General features: G+C 43.3%; 1 long non-coding RNA gene across 4 annotated transcripts in view; it reads left to right on the top strand.

Annotated features, from left to right (window-relative positions):
* The window catches only part of LOC133082041 (uncharacterized), a 64,890-nt gene that overhangs the window by 37,230 nt on the left and 10,266 nt on the right, over positions 1 to 17,394 (top strand). For 3 of the 4 annotated variants that reach the window (XR_009698903.1, XR_009698906.1, XR_009698905.1), the window contains one exon: positions 6,768 to 6,916. This is a non-coding gene — a long non-coding RNA (uncharacterized LOC133082041). The remainder of the gene's footprint in view (positions 1 to 6,767; positions 6,917 to 17,394) is intronic. The other variant, XR_009698907.1, reaches the window with a different exon arrangement.

The following is a 17,394-nucleotide window of genomic DNA, read 5'->3' as shown; positions in this document are numbered from 1 at the left end:
CTGAGGGTGAGGAATGGAGGGAGCTGGAGAGTCCAGTAATCACCTGTTCAGATGCCTTAATTTTGCACTTGTTCCTTGGTGCCCTCACGCCCTTGACCTTCCATAGCGTCCAGCCTGCTCAACCTTACCTCCTGGGCAACCCGATCACCTGTTCAAGTGTATCTGTGCGCACACCAGCAGCCGCGTGAAGCTAAGGGGAAAGCACAGAAGCTGAGTGCACCTTTCAAAGGCCATCAGCCCTGGCTGGAGCAGTGACGTCATCCGTTCTCCAAGGCCCGTTCCCCAGAGCTGCTGCTTTGAAACTGCCCCCGAGAGGAATAAATGTGTAGGTGAGTCCATCCGGGCTCTACTTTTCAGACCATGAGTATTTCAGATATTCTCTTTGGGGCTCTTGGTAATAGAATGGTTTTTTAAATTAACAAAAATAATGCTTTATAAACATAATTTATGTATATAGGTGTTTTAGAAAAAAAGATTAAAAGCTGATTTGTTTTTCTTTTTTTTGTTGTTGTTTTTTTAAAATTAATTTTATTGGAGTATAGTTGATTTACAATGTTGTGTTAGTTTCTGCCATACAGCAAAGTGAATCAGTTATACATATACATACATCCACTCTTTTTTAGATTCTTTTCCCATATAGGCCATTACAGAGTATTGAGTAGAGTTCCCTGTGCCATACAGTAGGTCCTTATTAGTTATCTGTTTTATATATCATAGTGTGTATATGTCAATCCCAATCTCGCAATTTATTTCTCCCCCTCTTTCCCCCCAGTAACCATATGTTTGTTTTCTACATCTGTGAGTCCATTTCTGTTTTATAAATAAGTTCATTTGTACCATTTTTTTAGATTCTGCATATAAGTGACATCATATGGTATTTGTCTTTCTCTGTCTGACTTAGTTCACTTAGTATGACAATCTCTAGGTCCATGCATGTTGTTGCAAATGGCATTTTTTCGTTCTTTTTTATGGCTGAGTAATATTCCATTGTATATATGGACCACATATTCTTTTTTTTTAATAAACATGGTTCTTTTTTTAAATCAATTACTTAATTAATTTTGGCTGTGTCGGGTCTTAGTTTCAGGCACTCAGGATCTTCCTTGAGGCGTGTGGGATTTTTTCGTTGTGGCGCGTGGGCTCTTCGTTGTGGCACTCGGGCTTCTCTCGTTGTGACCTGCAGGCCTCTCTCTGGTTGTGGCATGTGGGTTTTCTCTTCTCTAGTTGAGGTGGGCTCAGTAGTTGTGGCTCACGGGCTTAGCTGCCCTGTGGCATGTGGGATCTTAGTTTCCTGACCAGGAATCGAACCCACGTCCCCTGCATTAGAAGGCAGATTCTTTACCATTGGACCACGAGGGAAGTCCCATGTACCACATCTTCTTTACCCATTCATCTGTCGGTGGACACTTAGGTTGCTTCCATGGCCTGGCTATTGTAAATAGTGCTGCTGTGAACATTGGGATGTGCGTGTCTTTTCAACTGTTTCTCATTTAACAAATATTTATTGAGCACTGTCCTTGGTGCACAGAGATGCAGATTCCCTGCCTTCATGGGCTTCATGTTCTACTGAGGTAGTCAGGCAACAAGCAACAACCACAACAACAGTAATAGTAATAATAATACAACAAGACTCTGAACCAAATTAAGGCAGAGTAAGAGTATAGAGGGTGTTAGAGCAGGGACAGTGGTATCTCAAGATGGTAAGATTACAGATAATTTGCCTTTTTTCTTCGTGTTTTTCTCTATTTTCCAAATTGTTTACAATAAACATGCATTCCTTCTGTAATTAGAAAAAAATAAAAGCGATTTGGAGAAATGTTCTGTTAAGTGGCAGTGACAGATTATCAGACTTCTGTTCACTTTCTCCCTTGCTCTTTTTTGACAAAGGTCTTTGTTGTTTACTGATCCACCGTGTATGACTTGTGATTTTCCTGGGGAGAACAGGAAGAAAGAAAGGGCAGGTGGATATACCAGCATTTCTTTATTTACCTCAGCCTGTAAGCAAAGTGCAAGAAACCAAACACTGATCAGGTCACTCTTGGGAAGAAGTGAGTTGGCAGAGCGCTAAATGCAGCCGTGGGCATCTGCCGTCCCACCTGGTTGCCCCTCCTCCTTGGTTCTGTGTCCGTCACCGCAGTTACAAAGGACACCGCTGTGACTGGCAGAAACCCACTACCTCCACCATAGGCCACGGGTCCCTGGGGACGATGGTTGAGTCCATATCTCTGGCTGTGACACCCCCGCTGGCAGAGCCTTTGTACCCACCCAGTGCCACCACGTGAAGGACATCCGCAGCCTCTGGCTTGGAGCTCAGGTGATGGAGCCGGCTGCACCTGTCTGAGACTTGATTAGCCATTATCAAGTTCATGGAGCAAAGTCAGGTAAGGGTGATAAATGCATAAGAAGCAGCTTGGGAATTCAGCAGAGAATCTTAGGGATTGAACCAACTGTAGGCTGGTGTTTTTAGAGAAAAACCACCAGGATATGCCTAGGAATCAAGATGCTGGTGTTAGGAGAGAGGGTGGAGAGATGCAGGGCTGGGTATGACAGTTCTGTAGGTGCTGTGAAGTTAATCCTATTATATCTCTAGGTGTCTCTTACTAGGATGTAGATGTCCTTGGGACACGCTGGTTTTTCCTGATCTTTTCGGATACTCTCCAGAACTTTATCTCCCCTCCTAGTGGTTTATCAAAAAGAAAGCTTTTCATTCCATAGTTAAAGATAAGGATGAAAATGTAAATTCTGTGCTCTCGGCGCCAAGCTTAATAAGACCTGGTCCCAGCCCTCAAGGGAACAGTGTGATAAGAGGTCAGGCCGGGTGCTACAGGAGTGTAAAGAAGACGCAAGAAGTGCAAGAAGACGTGGGAGCAGTGAACACAGAATGTGGTCTCTAAATTCAGTCCCGCTTGTGTCACACAGCTCTAATCTTCATAAATCACACAATTCACATATGCATGAATTTTCAGGAGTGTTTTTGTAGAAATATTTTTCTTTGGGATGTCGTTAATTGAATCCATTCCACAGCTTATCTTTCCATGAAAGGGGACCACTGTCCGACAGCCCGGGTCCCTCGAAGAATTCCAGTCTGATCTATCACACGTTGGTTAAACTCAGTGGGCCCTTCAGGCCAGTTCATCAGCTCTTGTACCCAAACTGTAGGGTGCTTTGGTGTGGAACTTTAAAAGTCACGTGGATCAACTAAACAGTGAATTCATGTATCATGTGAGTGAACTGTAATAATATAATAAGGTTTTACATCCGTGATTAGTTTCCTATTGCTGCTGTAACAAATTACCACAAACCTAGTGGCTTAAAGCATACAATTTATTATTTTACTATTCTGGAGGTCAGAAGCCCCATAAGAGTTTTAGAAGGCTGAAATCAAGATGTTGGAAACTCCAGAGAGAATCTGTTTTCTTACCTTTTTCTGGAGGCTGCCGTCATTCCTTGGCTCACGGCCCTACTCCTTTGTCTTCAAAGCACGTCACTCCAATCTCTGCTTACGTCCTTGCATCTCTTTTTTCTGACCTTGACCCTCTTGCCTCCCTCTTTATTTTTATTGTTGTAAGATATATATAACATAAAATTTGGCATTAACCCTTTTTTTAAGTGTACAATTCAGTGGCATTAATTACAACCACAATGTAGTACGACAGTCCCACTATTTCCAAAACCGTTCCATGCCCAAGCAGAAACTCTTTACCTGTTAAGCAATAACTCCCCATTCCCTCCTCCCGGGTCGAGTCTATTTGCTGTTTCTACGAGTTGCCTATTCTACATATTTCATGTAAATGGAGTCATGCAATGTTTATCCTTTTGTGTTTGTTTTTCTCACTTAACGTAATGTTTTCGATATTCATCCATGTTGTAGGATATTTTAGAACTTCATTCCTTTTGTGGCTGAATAATATTGCATTGAATGCATACACCACATTTTGTTTATCTGTTCATCAGTTGATGGACACTTGACTTATTTCCATTTTTTCCATATTGTGAATAATGCCGCAATGAACATTGGAGTATGTTTAAGTTCCTGTTTTCACTTCTTTCAGTTGTATACCTAAGAGCAGAATTGTGGGATTATATGAAAATGCTATGTTTAGATTTTTGAGGAACTGCCAAACTGTTTTCCATAGTAACTGCACCATGTTACATTCCCACCATCAATGTGCATGGGTTCCAATTTCTCCACATCTTCACCAACATTTGTTACTGTCTGTCTTTATGATTATAGTTATCTTCATGCACGTGAGGTGGTTTCTTGTTGTAGTTTTGATTTCTTTAATGACTAATGATGTTGAGCATCCTTTCATGTGCTCGTTGGCTAATTGTATATCTTCTTAGGAGAAATGTCTATTTAAATCTTTTGCCCATTTTTAGTTGGGTTGTTTGTCTTTTTGTCATTGAGTTGTAGGAGTTCTTTATGTATTCTGGATGTTAACCCCTTATCAGACATACAATATGCAGATATTTTCTCCCATTCTCACATTGTCATTTCACTCTCTTGATAGCGTCCTTTGATGCACAAAAGTTTTGCCTCCCTCTTATAAGGATCCTTGTGATTACACCTAATAATCCAAGATAATCTCACTATCTCAAGATCCTTAATTTAATCACATCTGCAAAGTCTGTCCCTTTTGCCACGTAAGGTAATGTATTCACAGGATCTGAGGCTAGGAGGTGGACATCTTTGGGGGAGCCAATATTCCGTCTACCACGGTTCATTTCAAAATGTCTACAAAGTCAGAAATTGTGAATGTATTTGTGCAAAAAGATGTAAGCAAGCAATTTTGAAAGAAAGCAACCTGCCTCGTGCACAGCTGTCATTTAGGGCTTCTGCCCTGAATCCCCCTTTCACCCTGTGCTGGGTTACTTAACTTCTCAGGGCTACTGAACTTCTCTGTTCATTCTTCAGATGAGACCAATTGTCCTTCCTCTTTTCCTCCTGTGGGTCTTAAGGGTGAGCGATGAATAGACCCGGTTGGGGCTTTTTTGTCATCTGCATGAACAGGAGTCACAAATATAAAAGTCACTTTAGGGAACATAAAGAAAACTGGAGCACAGTGAGTGCATAAATGCAAGCCAACAAATAAGGTTTATGTTTGGATCTGTATCAGAAGGAAAAATAACTGACCTATGAAGATTAATGAGACCATGTCTCGGAAAACCTTTGAGCTCTTTGGAGGAAAAGTGCTTCGTAAATGCAAGCATTTCTACGCCCCTCCTCACTTTTTTTTCCCCATGAGCAGCTGCGGTGCTTTTTATTCCTTGTACCTATCACAGCAGCCTGTAATTATTGGAAGTAATAATTGTGCTTGGGTGGAAAGGTGGCAGAGGGCAAAGATACCTTGGTAAGAACATAGGACCAAATGCTGGATTAGCATCAGGGGAGGGCCTGACCCACGAAGTCACAGAATCTGAAAAGACAGCTCTTTTCCTGTGTTCCCAAAGCCTTCAAAATAAGTGTATGTACATTAGACAGAGTAATTTCACTAATAGGAATCTAGCCTAAAGAAATGCTCAGAAACACAGGCTAGGATATAAACCAAAGATGTTTGTCATCATTATTTGTAATTGAGAAAGACTGGAAACAACCTAAATGTTGCTTCCAACAGTTGGAAATAGGTAAATGACGTCATGAAACACCATGTAGTATTATGCAGCCATTCAACACGTCCATGAATAATTTTTAACGATGTTAGGAAAGGAGTCTGATCAAGTGTAACAGAAAAAAGCAAGACTGATTTCAATATGAACTGTGTTCTCAGCAACATAAGGTACTGATAGGTAGGAAAAAGGAAAACAAAAAACAAGGAATGCACTAAATGTTACCACCTGTTATTTCTGCTTGGTGGAATTCTGGTTGTGAGTCCAGTGACCCAGGGAGGCTGGGTTCTTTTGCTTACTGGGTTGCCGTTTCCTGGAGATGATGCTAACATGTTGGGTTGTTTTTTGATATTTGCCTTGCTTTGAGGAAGGATCAGAGAACTGAAGTATTAAAACAAAATTTAGGAGAAAACCATAGCTAATGAGTGCTGAGATTTACTGCTATAGGTGTTGTTTTTGAAATTTCCTTTAAAAGTGGTGAGAATGGAAATGAAGATAACAAAACATAGTTTCTCTGCCTCCTTGCTATAAATTTAGCTATTTCCGATAAGTTAAACAAAACATCTTTGATGGGCCTTGTGCTAACGCTGTATTCAGCAGAACCTCCTCGGTCATTTCCATACTGTATGGGCTGAATTGTGTCCCACCACCCCCTCCAAATTCATGTATTGAAGCCCTAACCCCCAGAACTTCAGAATGTGACTGTATTTAGAGATAGGGCCTTTAAACAGGTAATTTAGGCAAAATTGGGAAATATGGAAGGGCCCTAATCCAATACAACTGGTGTCCTTATAAGAAGAGGAGATTAGGACTCAGACACCTAGAGATTGAATGTTTGTGTCCCCCCAAAATTCATATGCTAAATCCTAGCCCCCAATGAGATGGTATTTGGAGGTGGGGGTCTTTGGGGGTGATTAGGTCATGAGGGTGGAGCCCTCATGAATGGATTAGTGCCCTTATAAAAGAGACCCCAGAGAGCTCCATCACCCCTTCTACCACGTGAGGACACAGAAGGAAGACGGCTGTCTATGAACCAGGAAGTGGGCCGCACCAGACACCAAATCTATCCTCATCTTGACCTTGGACTTCCAGCCTCCAGAAGTGTGAGCAATGCATTTCTGCTATTTACAAGCCACCTAATTTGTGGTATTTTGTTACAGCAGCCCAAACAGACTAAGACAGACTCATACAGATGGAAGACGATGTGAGGACACAGAGAGAAGGCAGCTGTCTACAAGCCAAGGAGAGAGGCCTCCGCAGTAACTGACCCTGCCCACACCTTGAACTTGGACTTCCAGCCTCCAGAACTGTGAGAAAATACATTTCTATTGTTTAAGCCCCTCAGTCTGTGGTATATTGTTATGGCAGCTCTAGCAGACGAATACACATACATATATATTTAAATGTGTTTATGTCAAGTGTTGAGGATCCCAAACACCTCAAGACAGCAATAGTTATGGAGCAGTTAGCGTTAGGAAGATGGGTGTGTGCTGGGGTGGTGCGTGGAGATGAGTATGTGCTTAAAGCTTGTATTGGGTTGGCCAACATTTCATCTTTAACATCTTACGGAAAAACCCAAACAAACTTTTTGGCCAACCCAATATTTAGTAACGAAGGAAGAAGGTGCTGATTTTTTAAAAACTGGAACTTAAAGTAAGTTGCCCTCCTCGAAGTTGGGACCAGAGAAAGGAACCCTGTTTCATTCTCTTTCTGTTGGTGTGAATGTCACTAGGGCAGGGCCCCCTAACCAGGAGGAGCCTTGGCCGTGCTCACCCAGAACATCTGACCCAGGTCTCATAGCTGAGGTCAGAGTCCTTTCCACCTCAGAAATGGGCCTGAGGGGCTTCCCTGGTGGCACAGTGGTTAAGAACCCGCCTGCCAATGAAGGGGACACGGGTTCAAGCCCTGGTCTGGGAAGAACCCACATGCCGCGGAGCAACTAAGCCCGTGCGCCACAACTACTGAGCCTGTGCTCTAGAGCCCCCATGCCACAACTACTGACTAGAGCCTGTGTTCCGCAACAAGAAGCCACCGCAATGAGAAGCCCACGCACCGCAACGAAGAGTAGCCCCCGCTCGCTGCAACTAGAGAAAGCCCGGGCACAGCAACGAAGACCCAACGCAGCCAAAAATAAATAAATAAAAATAAGTAAATTTAAAAAGGGCGATGTTGAGAAGTAAGGAATACTTCAAAGGCAATGGCGATGGGTCAACTTAAATTCCACCTGGAAGGGAGGTTTAGGAAGGGGGCTGCCTGCTCACTGCTCTGGGGCCTGGGCCTCCCCGCATCTAAAGGATGCATTCAGATCTGGGGATTCTGCCTCAAGATCAATCTAAGGCCGCTCACCCTCTTCCAACCGCCCAGGACTTGAGCCAAAAGGACACTATGCATCCTTGTTGTCTGGCCCTTCCTGCTTTCCGTCCACTTCAGTGACCCAGGCCTGCCCAGCGCCGACACTGGCCCCTGGGTTCCTGACAGTCTGGGATGTGTTTCTGAGTGAGGGAATTCTGATCTCTAAAGGGAATCCCCATGAGTGGTTTGCACCTTCCCTCTGCCAGCCAGCTCTAACTTTGCTTCATAACTAAGAACTTCTGTGTACCGTGGTCCAGCCACCGCGTTTTTCCCAGCTGCAGGCCTGGAGTTTCCATGGCTTTGGCACTGCTTCTGCTTGAGAGGTTTAATTGATAACATAATGAAGCAACTTAAATATAGCCCAGTAACTGCCTCTCTCCAACGCCAAGGAACTGCACATCTCCTCCCCAAGCGTACCTGTCCTGGGATTGGGGCCCTGGCCTGGCCTCGTGGGCTGGCTGAGTCCACGCTGTATCCTCCTAAGGACCAGGAAAGGGGCCATGGGTGATCCTGGCCTTTTCACATGCAGCAGGAGACCCTCTGGTATGTATTTCCTAGGGATGTCTCTGGTCATACAACAGTTTCCTCAGAGATGATACGGTGATCATCCCTGGATGATTTCTCCTCACTTCTGCAGTGCCAGGCTCCGTGCTGGGAACTGATGTTGGAATACAGTGAAAGGCCAGGATCTAGCTGCTTGTGGGCTGTAAATTCAGCCTTTAATTTTAAAAATTCGTGTTTTATTGTGAAACGTGTATTCTCATAGCATACGACATAATCTCTGTTGGCAGGTAGTACAGTACATTAAAAAAAAAAAAAAAGCTTAGGCTCTGGAACCAGACCGCTTGAGTCTAAATCCTACTCCAGCCAGTTAGAAGCTGTGTGAGCTTAGGTTTGTTCCTTAACATCTCTGGTCACTAGTTTCCGTGTTTGTAAAATGGGGTAGATAATGTCAGACCTACCTTAAAGACTGTTGTGAAGGGTTATATGAGTTTTAAACAAGGAAAGCACTTAGATCAGTGCTGGGCATAGAGAAAGCATTCAATAAATAATAATAAGTTCTTTTTTATTGTGGTAAAATGTACATAACATAAAATGTACTATTTTAATCATTTCTAAGTGCACAGTTCAGTGGCACTAAGGGCATTCACATTGTGCAGCCATCACCACCATCTACCTCCAGAACTCCTTCATCTTGCAAAACTGAAACTCTACACCCATTAAGCAATAACTCCCCATCTCCCCCTGCTCCCAACCCCTGGTAACCACCATTCGTTCTATGAATTTGACTATTCTAGGTTCCTCATATAATTGGAATCACACAGTATTGTCCTTTTGTGACTGGTTTCTTTTACTTAGCATCATGACCTCAAGATTCATCCATGTTGTAGCCTGTGTCAGAATTTCCTTCCTTTTTAAGGCTGAATAATATCACTTGTATGTCTACACCACGTTCTGTTTATTCATTCTTCTATAAATGGACATATGAGTTGTTTCCACGTTTCAGCTACTGTGAATAATACTGCTATGAACATGGGTATACAAATAGCTGTTCGGGTGCCTGCTTTCACTTCTTTTGGGTACATACCCAGAAGTGGAATTGCTGGATTCTATGGTAATTCTGTGTTTAATTGTTTTAGGACCAATCCTACTGTTTTTCACAACAGCTGCACCATCATTCTCATGGTTTTAAACACTATCTACAGGCTGATGAATTCCAGCTTTATATCTATAACTTCATACTTTTCCTGAGCTGTAGGTAGACTACACAATTGCCCACCTGGTCTTTTCAATTAGATGTCTCACAGGCATCTCGAGATTAAAGAAGTCCCAAATTGCACTTCTTACCCCACCCTACTCTTCCCCATTTTGGTAAAGGACACTAATTAAAAATCTGGCTGCTCAAAATGGAAACCTTTAAGCGGGACCAGCTACATAATTTGCCAGACCTGGTGCTAAATGAAGATGGGGAGCCCCAGGCAGGAACAGGGAAGCCAAACCCCCTTCTTACAGTTCTGTGCCCCAGCCCCCAGTGGACCGGCCGCCCTGGGGGGATTGCAGCCTCCGTGCTGGGATGTGCCCAGTACCTGGAACCATGGTGGCCGAGAGCCACCCTGAGGTCCCCGCCAACCCTGGGTGGGGACGGCTGTTGGCACTGATCACACCCCCATGAAGCTGGCCGTGAATCCTTCAATGAATCCTTTTTTTTTTTTTTTTAATATCTTTATTGGAGTATAATCGCTTTACAATGGTGTGTTAGTTTCTGCTGTATAACAAAGTGAATCAGCTATACATATACATATATCCCCATATCCCCTCCCTCTTGCGTCTCCCTCCCACCCTCCCTATCCCACCCCTCTCGGTGGTCACAAAGCACCGAGCTGATCTCCCTGTGCTATGTGGGTTGTTGTTGTTTCTTAAAGGTAACATGGTGATATTTTATTTATTTATTTATTTTTATAAATTTCTTTATTTTATTTTTTAATTTTTGGCTACTTTGGGTCTTTGTTGCCGCGCGCGGGCTTTCTCTAGTTGCGGCGAGCGGGGGCTACTCTTCGTTGCAGCGCGCGGGCTTCTCATTGCAGTGGCTTCTCTTGTTGCGGAGCACGGGCTCTAGGCGCGCGGGCTTCAGTAGTTGTGGCTCGTGGGCTTCAGTAGTTGTGACTCGTGGGCTTCAGTAGTTGTGGCTCGCGGGCTTAGTTGCTCCGCGGCATGTGGAATCTTCCCAGACCAGGGCTCGAACCCGTGTCCCCTGCATTGGCAGGCGGATTCTTAACCACTGAGCCACGAGGGAAGTCCCTGTGCCACATTTTTATCCATTCAACTGTCGATGGGCACTTAGGTTGCTTCCATGTCCTGGCTATTGTAAATAGAGCTGCAATAAACATTGTGGTACATGACTCTTTTTGAATTACGGTTTTCTCAGGTATATGCCCAGGAGTGGGATTGCTGGGTCATATGGTAGTTCTATTTTTAGTTTTTTGAGGAACCTCCATACTGTTCTCCATAGTGGCTGTATCAATTTACATTCCCACCAGCAGTGCAAGAGGGTTCCCTTTTCTCCACACCCTCTCCAGGATTTATTGTTGGTAGATTTTTTTATGATGGCCATTCTGACTGGTGTGAGGTGATACCTCACTTCCATGAACCCTTGATTCCTCTTTTCTCCTCACCCTCCACGTTGACTTTGTCAGCAAGAGCTGTGAGTTCCACCTCTGAAATCAGTCTCAGCTCTTTACTTCTCCATCTCTCCTTCCATGATGAGCGCCCACGCCGCCATCCCCTCTCTCTACTATTAAAAGTCACCCACCTGGTCTCCTTCACTCACCCTGGCCCCTCCTCCCACATTCCACACAAGAGCCAGAGTAACTGTTTCCAAAAATAAACGAGTCCGTGTTTACTGCCGGTTTTAAAACATTCGTGGGCTCCTCGCCAAGGCACACAAAGGCGGGTGGTTTCATAGCCCTGCCCTCTCTTCTTTTCTTCTCCGTGTGTGGTGTCCTGCTTTCTACACCGTGAAGATGCCAAGCCTGTAATGGCCTGAGGGCAGGGTTTCTCCACCCGGCGCCTCTGACATTTTGGATAATCCTTTGCATGGGGGTTTGTCCCCTGCACTGTAGTTCAGCAGCATCACTGACTGACCTCTAACCCCTAGATGCCAGTGGCACTGCCCCTCCACCACCTTGTGAGGACAGTATGTTCCCGGACATTAGCAAATGTTCCCCAGGGGCCACCCCCTCCCTATTCCTCAGAACCTTCCTTGGAGCCTTAGAGCACTGGCTCTCCCTCTGGCTGGACTCTAGCCTCCACACACCTTCCTCCACCTTCACACTTGCAGCATCTTCTCGTCCTTCGGAGAGCAATTTAAATGTCACTTTCCCTGATCAACCAATACTGTACAAAGTGGTCTCTCACTCCCACTCTCTGTTTTAAATTGCTGTCTAAATACTCACCGGTCTCTGGTATCTCTTTTGTTTAATTATTGGTTGACTTTCTGTTCCCACCTCCAGCCCCTACCAGGATGCAGGCTCCTTGAGGGTGGTCATGTCCATTGTTTCACTGACACCTGGAATGGAACCTGACACATAGTAGATGCTTAGTACATCTTTGCTGAAGGAACGAATTCACAACGCTTTGATTTTTATTTATTTTTTTAAATTGAAGCATAGTTGATTTACAATGTTTTGTTAGTTTCAGGTATACAGCAAAATGATTCAGTTACATATATATATATATACACATATATATACATATATATATATATATATATATATATATATATATATATATATATATATACATACATACTTTTTCATGTCCTTTTCCATTATGGTTTATTACAGGATACTGAATATAGTTCCCTGTGCTGTACAGTAGGGCCTTATTGTTTACCTGTTTTATATATAGTAGTATATATCTGCTAATCCCAAACTCCTGATTTATCCTCCCCCTCACCTTTCCCCTTTGGTAACCATAAGTTTGTTTTCTATGTCTGTGAGTCTGTTTTTGTTTTGTAAATAAGTTCATTTGTGTCATATTTTAGATTCCACATATAAGTGATATCATATGATATTTGTCTTTCTCTGACTTACTTCACTTAGTATGATCATCTCTAGGTCCATCTATGGTGTTGCAAATGGCAGTATTTCATTCTTTTTATGGCTGAGTAATATTCCATTGTACCACATATGGTACATATGTGGTACCATATATGTACCACATCTTCTTTACCCATTCATCTGTCGATGGACGTTTAGGATGTTTCCATGATCTGGCTATTGTAAACAGTGCTGCTATGAACACTGGGGCACATGTATCTTTTCGAATTATAGAGTTTTGTCTGGATATATGCCCAGGAGTGGGATAGCTGGATCATATGGCAACTCTATTTTTAGTTTTTTAAGGAACCTCCATACTGTTCTCCGTAGTGGCTGCACCAATTTACATTCCCAACAACAGTGCAGGAGGGTTCCCTTTTCTCCACATTCTCTCCAGCATTTATTATTTTTAGTGATGGCCATTCTGACCAGTGTGAAGTGATACCTCATTGTAGTTTTGAGTTGCGTTTCTCTAATAGCTAGCAATATTGAGCATCTTTTCATGTGCCTATTGGCCATCTCTATGTCTTCTTTGGAGAAATGTCTACTTAGGTCTTCTGCCAATTTTTCGATTGTGTTGTTTGTTTTTTTCTTATTGAGTTGTATGAGCTGTTTGTATATTTGGGAAATTAAGCCCTCGTGAATTCACAACACTTTGAAACCCGTGTTTGTTTCTGTGTACTTGTCAGGCTGTTTTCATTTCTTTCCAGTTCTTTCTCTTCTTTCCTTTTTATAGCCTCTACTTTCCCTTTAGGGTCCCCATTTCTGCTCTACTGTCTTTTTTTCCTTCTCTTCATCATAGCACAGGTGATAGTTCCCACATTAATTTGATTCAACATCTTTCATAACAGAAACACAGGCTAGTCAAACACGACACAGATAAAGTCTCAGTGAAGTTGAACTAAACAACAGGATCTCATGGTCAATGTCATTGGACTTCACATAGCAGGAGGGTCTCCCGGACACAGAGGATCCCAGGAATTGCCTGGATTCCTGGGGGGAATCCCAGGGGCCTCTTGCTCAGTCTCTTGTCCTTCCTTCACTCTTGAGTGTTGACTTCATTCTTCCCTCTCGTTACAGCCCAGATCCCTGTGCCTTTTGTTCATCTGGTGAGGAACATTATTGCCGTCAGTACTTCCACAGGCTTTATTGAAGAGACCAGGCAGATTGAACTAACATGTCTTTATCCCAAACTCAAACAAACCACTGGGGAAAGGATTCCTTGGCTCAACCTGGGAACGAGACTTTGTTGAGTGTCTCATGTGCCAGGCACCTCTGGGTGATGAGGATACAGTGGAGAACACAACAGACACAATTCTTTTTTTTTTAATTAATTAATTTATTTATTTATTTTTGGCTGCATTGGGTCTTCGTTGCTGCCCGCGGGCTTTCTCTAGTTGCAGCGAGCAGGGGATACTTTTCGTTGCGGCGCGCGGGCTTCTCATTGCGGTGGCTTCTCTTTGTTGCGGAGCACGGGCTCTAGGCGCACAGGCTTCAGTAGTTGTGGCACGTGGGCTTCAATAATTGTGGCACGTGGGCTCAGTAGTTGTGGCTCGTAGGCTCTAGAGCACAGGCTCAGTAGTTGTGGCGCACAGGCTTAGTTGCTCCGCGGCATGTGGGATCTTCCTGGATCAGGGCTCGAACCCGTGTCCCCTGCATTGGCAGGCAGATTCTTAACCACTGCGCCACCAGGGAAGTCCCAACAGACACAATTCTGATGTCATGGAACTAACATTCTCTGACACTGCACTTGCTATATGTTTATTAGTAAATGCCTATCAAGAACCAGGCTCTAACCTTATACCAAGGATACAGTGGGCAAAACACACAAACATAATTGCATATGGTGATAGGTTAATTCATTTAGTCAATAGTCTGCATTTCTATATGAACCTACAGCAGGGGGGACTTGATTTGGTTTGAGAAACAGGGGAAATTTTTTTTAATGTGATTTAAATGAACCTTATTTTCTACAACAGTTCGAGATTTGCAGAGAGATCGTGAATATAGTTCGGAGAGTTCCCATCTATCCCAAACCCGTTTTCTCCTATTTTGAACATCTTACATTACTGTAGCACATTTGTCACCAGTAATGAGCCGATATTGATACAGTATTATTAACGGAAGTCCATACTTTTTTCAGATTTCCTTAGTTTGTACCTGATGTTCTTTTTCGTTCTAGGATCCCACACTGTAATCATCATGTCTACTTAGGCTCCTCTTGGCTGTGACAGTGTCTTGGATTTTTATTGTTTTCGATGACCTTGACGGTTTTGAGGACGACTAGTTAGGTATATTGTAGGATGCACCTGTATTGGAGTTTTCCTCCTAATTAGACTGGGGTTATGGTTTCTGGGAGGAAGACCACAGAGATAAAGTGCCATTTGCATCATGTCATATCAAGGGTACGTCCTGTCCACATGACATCACTGTTGATGTTGACCTTGACCATCTGGCTGACAGTTTTCGTCAAGTTTCTCCAGTGTGAAGGTCTTTCCCTCCCCCTTTACATACTGTGAAGCAGCTACATTTTAGGGGGGAGGGTTGGCATGGTCCGCCTCCTTGACAATGTGTTTTGTTTTTCATAGCTTTACTGAGGTACAGTTTACATGCCACAGGATTCACCCATTTTAAGTGAACAGTTTGACGCGTTTTAGTAAATTGATATAGTTGTGCCTGAGGAAAATGGTCTTGGAGCTGACAGCCAAAGGATGAGGTGGATTTAAATAGGCAAAGGCAGGGAAGGACCGTTCTAAGCAGAGGTCACACAGCATGTGCTAGCCCCTCAGGGGAGGAACCTGGGTGAGTCCTGAATCACCTAGAAAAGGTAGACTGTGTCACGCTCCTTCACTGAATATGCTTCATAAACATTTTCCTCAGAACATTTAAAAGTCAACAGCATTTTATTGCCTAAGTGTGTAAATTCCAGTTCTGTGAAACACGTGTCTGTCTACAACAACTCCATCCCTGTTGGTTTATCCAAGGTTTTACTGTAACGATGAGTAAATATTAGGATAGTAAAATTCAGAATGGTCCCTGTGCCTACTCTTAAGTCTCCCAGGTTGCTGGGTACCTACTGACGTCTTAGGATCCACAACCAGAGACCAAGGCAAGTGGTATTTAAAATGTACACAGGGTTACTGAGAAGCTGGGGTAACCAGTTATGAAGCCAAGTGCCATGAGATGGGGAGGAAAGGAAGAGAAAATATAGACTTGAAACCGTTAGTGGGATAAGGTGAATTTGGAGTACTCGTGTTGGAAGGAAGGAAGATGTACAGGGAAATGCAGAGATTATTAGGGATATGTTGAGACTGACCAGGCTCCCAGTTTTCCTCTTCGTTAGTTATGCATAGCTCCCATCGACAGGGTTAGGGTCCTGCTGAGGCAGACCTTTCTCGTTAATGACCCAGTGGAATAAAAGGTTCAGTGGAGCCCCCAGGTGTCCCCGGAGGGAGGGATTGGGTCTGCCCAGTGCTTAAGTTTGTTCTGCAGTTTAATATAACAGTGGCCTAAAAGCAGAGGAGCCCAGTTAGGGGCAAGCAGCAAAGTGCGCCAACGTTAAGAGGATGGTGGGGAGAAACACTGACAACTGAAAAAATTAAAAGCAGAAAGTACTTGTCAGAGAATTTAGCCAAATGAGGACAAAGGACAGCACCCAAACATGAAAAGTTGGGTGTTTACAGGTGTACTTTGGAATATTGCGAGTTTGGTTCCAGAACACTGCAATAAAGTGAATATCAATAAATTGAGTTGCACTCATGTTTTGGTTTCCCAATGCATGTAAAAGTTATGTTCACACTCTACTGTAGTCTGTTAAGTGTGCTATAGCATTATGTCTAAAAAAACATTGTACATACTTTAATGAAAAAACACTTTCTTGCTAAAAGTTACTAACCATCATCTGAGCCTTCAGCAAGTTGTGGTAGTAACATCACAGATCACAGATCACAGATCACCATGACAAATATAATAATAATGAAAAAGTTTGAAATGTTGCAAGAATCACCAAAATGTGACTCAGAGACACAAAGTGAGCAAATGCTGTTGGGAAAATGGCACCGATAGACTTAACTCGATGCAGGGTTGCCACAGACCTTCAATTTGTAAAAAATGCAGTATCTGCAAAGCACAATAAAGCGAAGCACAATAAAAGGAGGTCTGCCTGTACACAAATATCCAAAAGAAAAAAAATATTGAAGAAGGATTCATCAGTAAATGTTTGGTCATTAAAACCAGAAATCACTTTAGGCATTTCAAACAGAGAGGGATTTAATATAGGGAATTGAGTCATAAAACTGGTGGAAGGGCTGGGAGAGTAAAAAGGCAGAAGGTGGTATTACCCAGGGATCAGAAATGCAGGGAGCTGGGGACACATTCCAAGCAGTTAATTCTGGATGTTGAAAGCTGTTTATCACCCAGTGTTCTAAGAACAGCTCTGTAGCTTTTCTGATCTTTGTGCCGCCCTTAGGTATGGGTTAGATTATAATCCCAAGGCTTAATTTTTTTTTCACATCTTTATTGGAGTATAATTGCTTTACAATGTTGTGTTAGTTTCTGCTGTACAACAAAATGAATCAGCTATATGTGTACATATATCCCCATATCCCCTCCCTCTTGAGCCTCCTTCCCACCCTCTCTTTCCCACCCCTCTAGGTCGTCACAAAGCATCGAGTTGATCTCTCCCTGTGCTATGCAGCAGCTTCCCACTAGCCATCCATTTTACATTTGGTAGTGTATATATGTCAGTGCTACTCCCTCACTTCGTCCAAGCTTCCCCTTCCCCCCTGTGTCGTCAAGTCCTTTCTCTATGTCTGCGTCTTTATTCCTGCCCTGCCAC

The sequence above is a fragment of the Eubalaena glacialis genome, chromosome 2 (assembly GCF_028564815.1).
Source record: "Eubalaena glacialis isolate mEubGla1 chromosome 2, mEubGla1.1.hap2.+ XY, whole genome shotgun sequence".
Taxonomy (NCBI): Eukaryota; Metazoa; Chordata; class Mammalia; order Artiodactyla; family Balaenidae; genus Eubalaena; species Eubalaena glacialis.
This window is presented reverse-complemented; position numbering and strand designations above follow the sequence as displayed.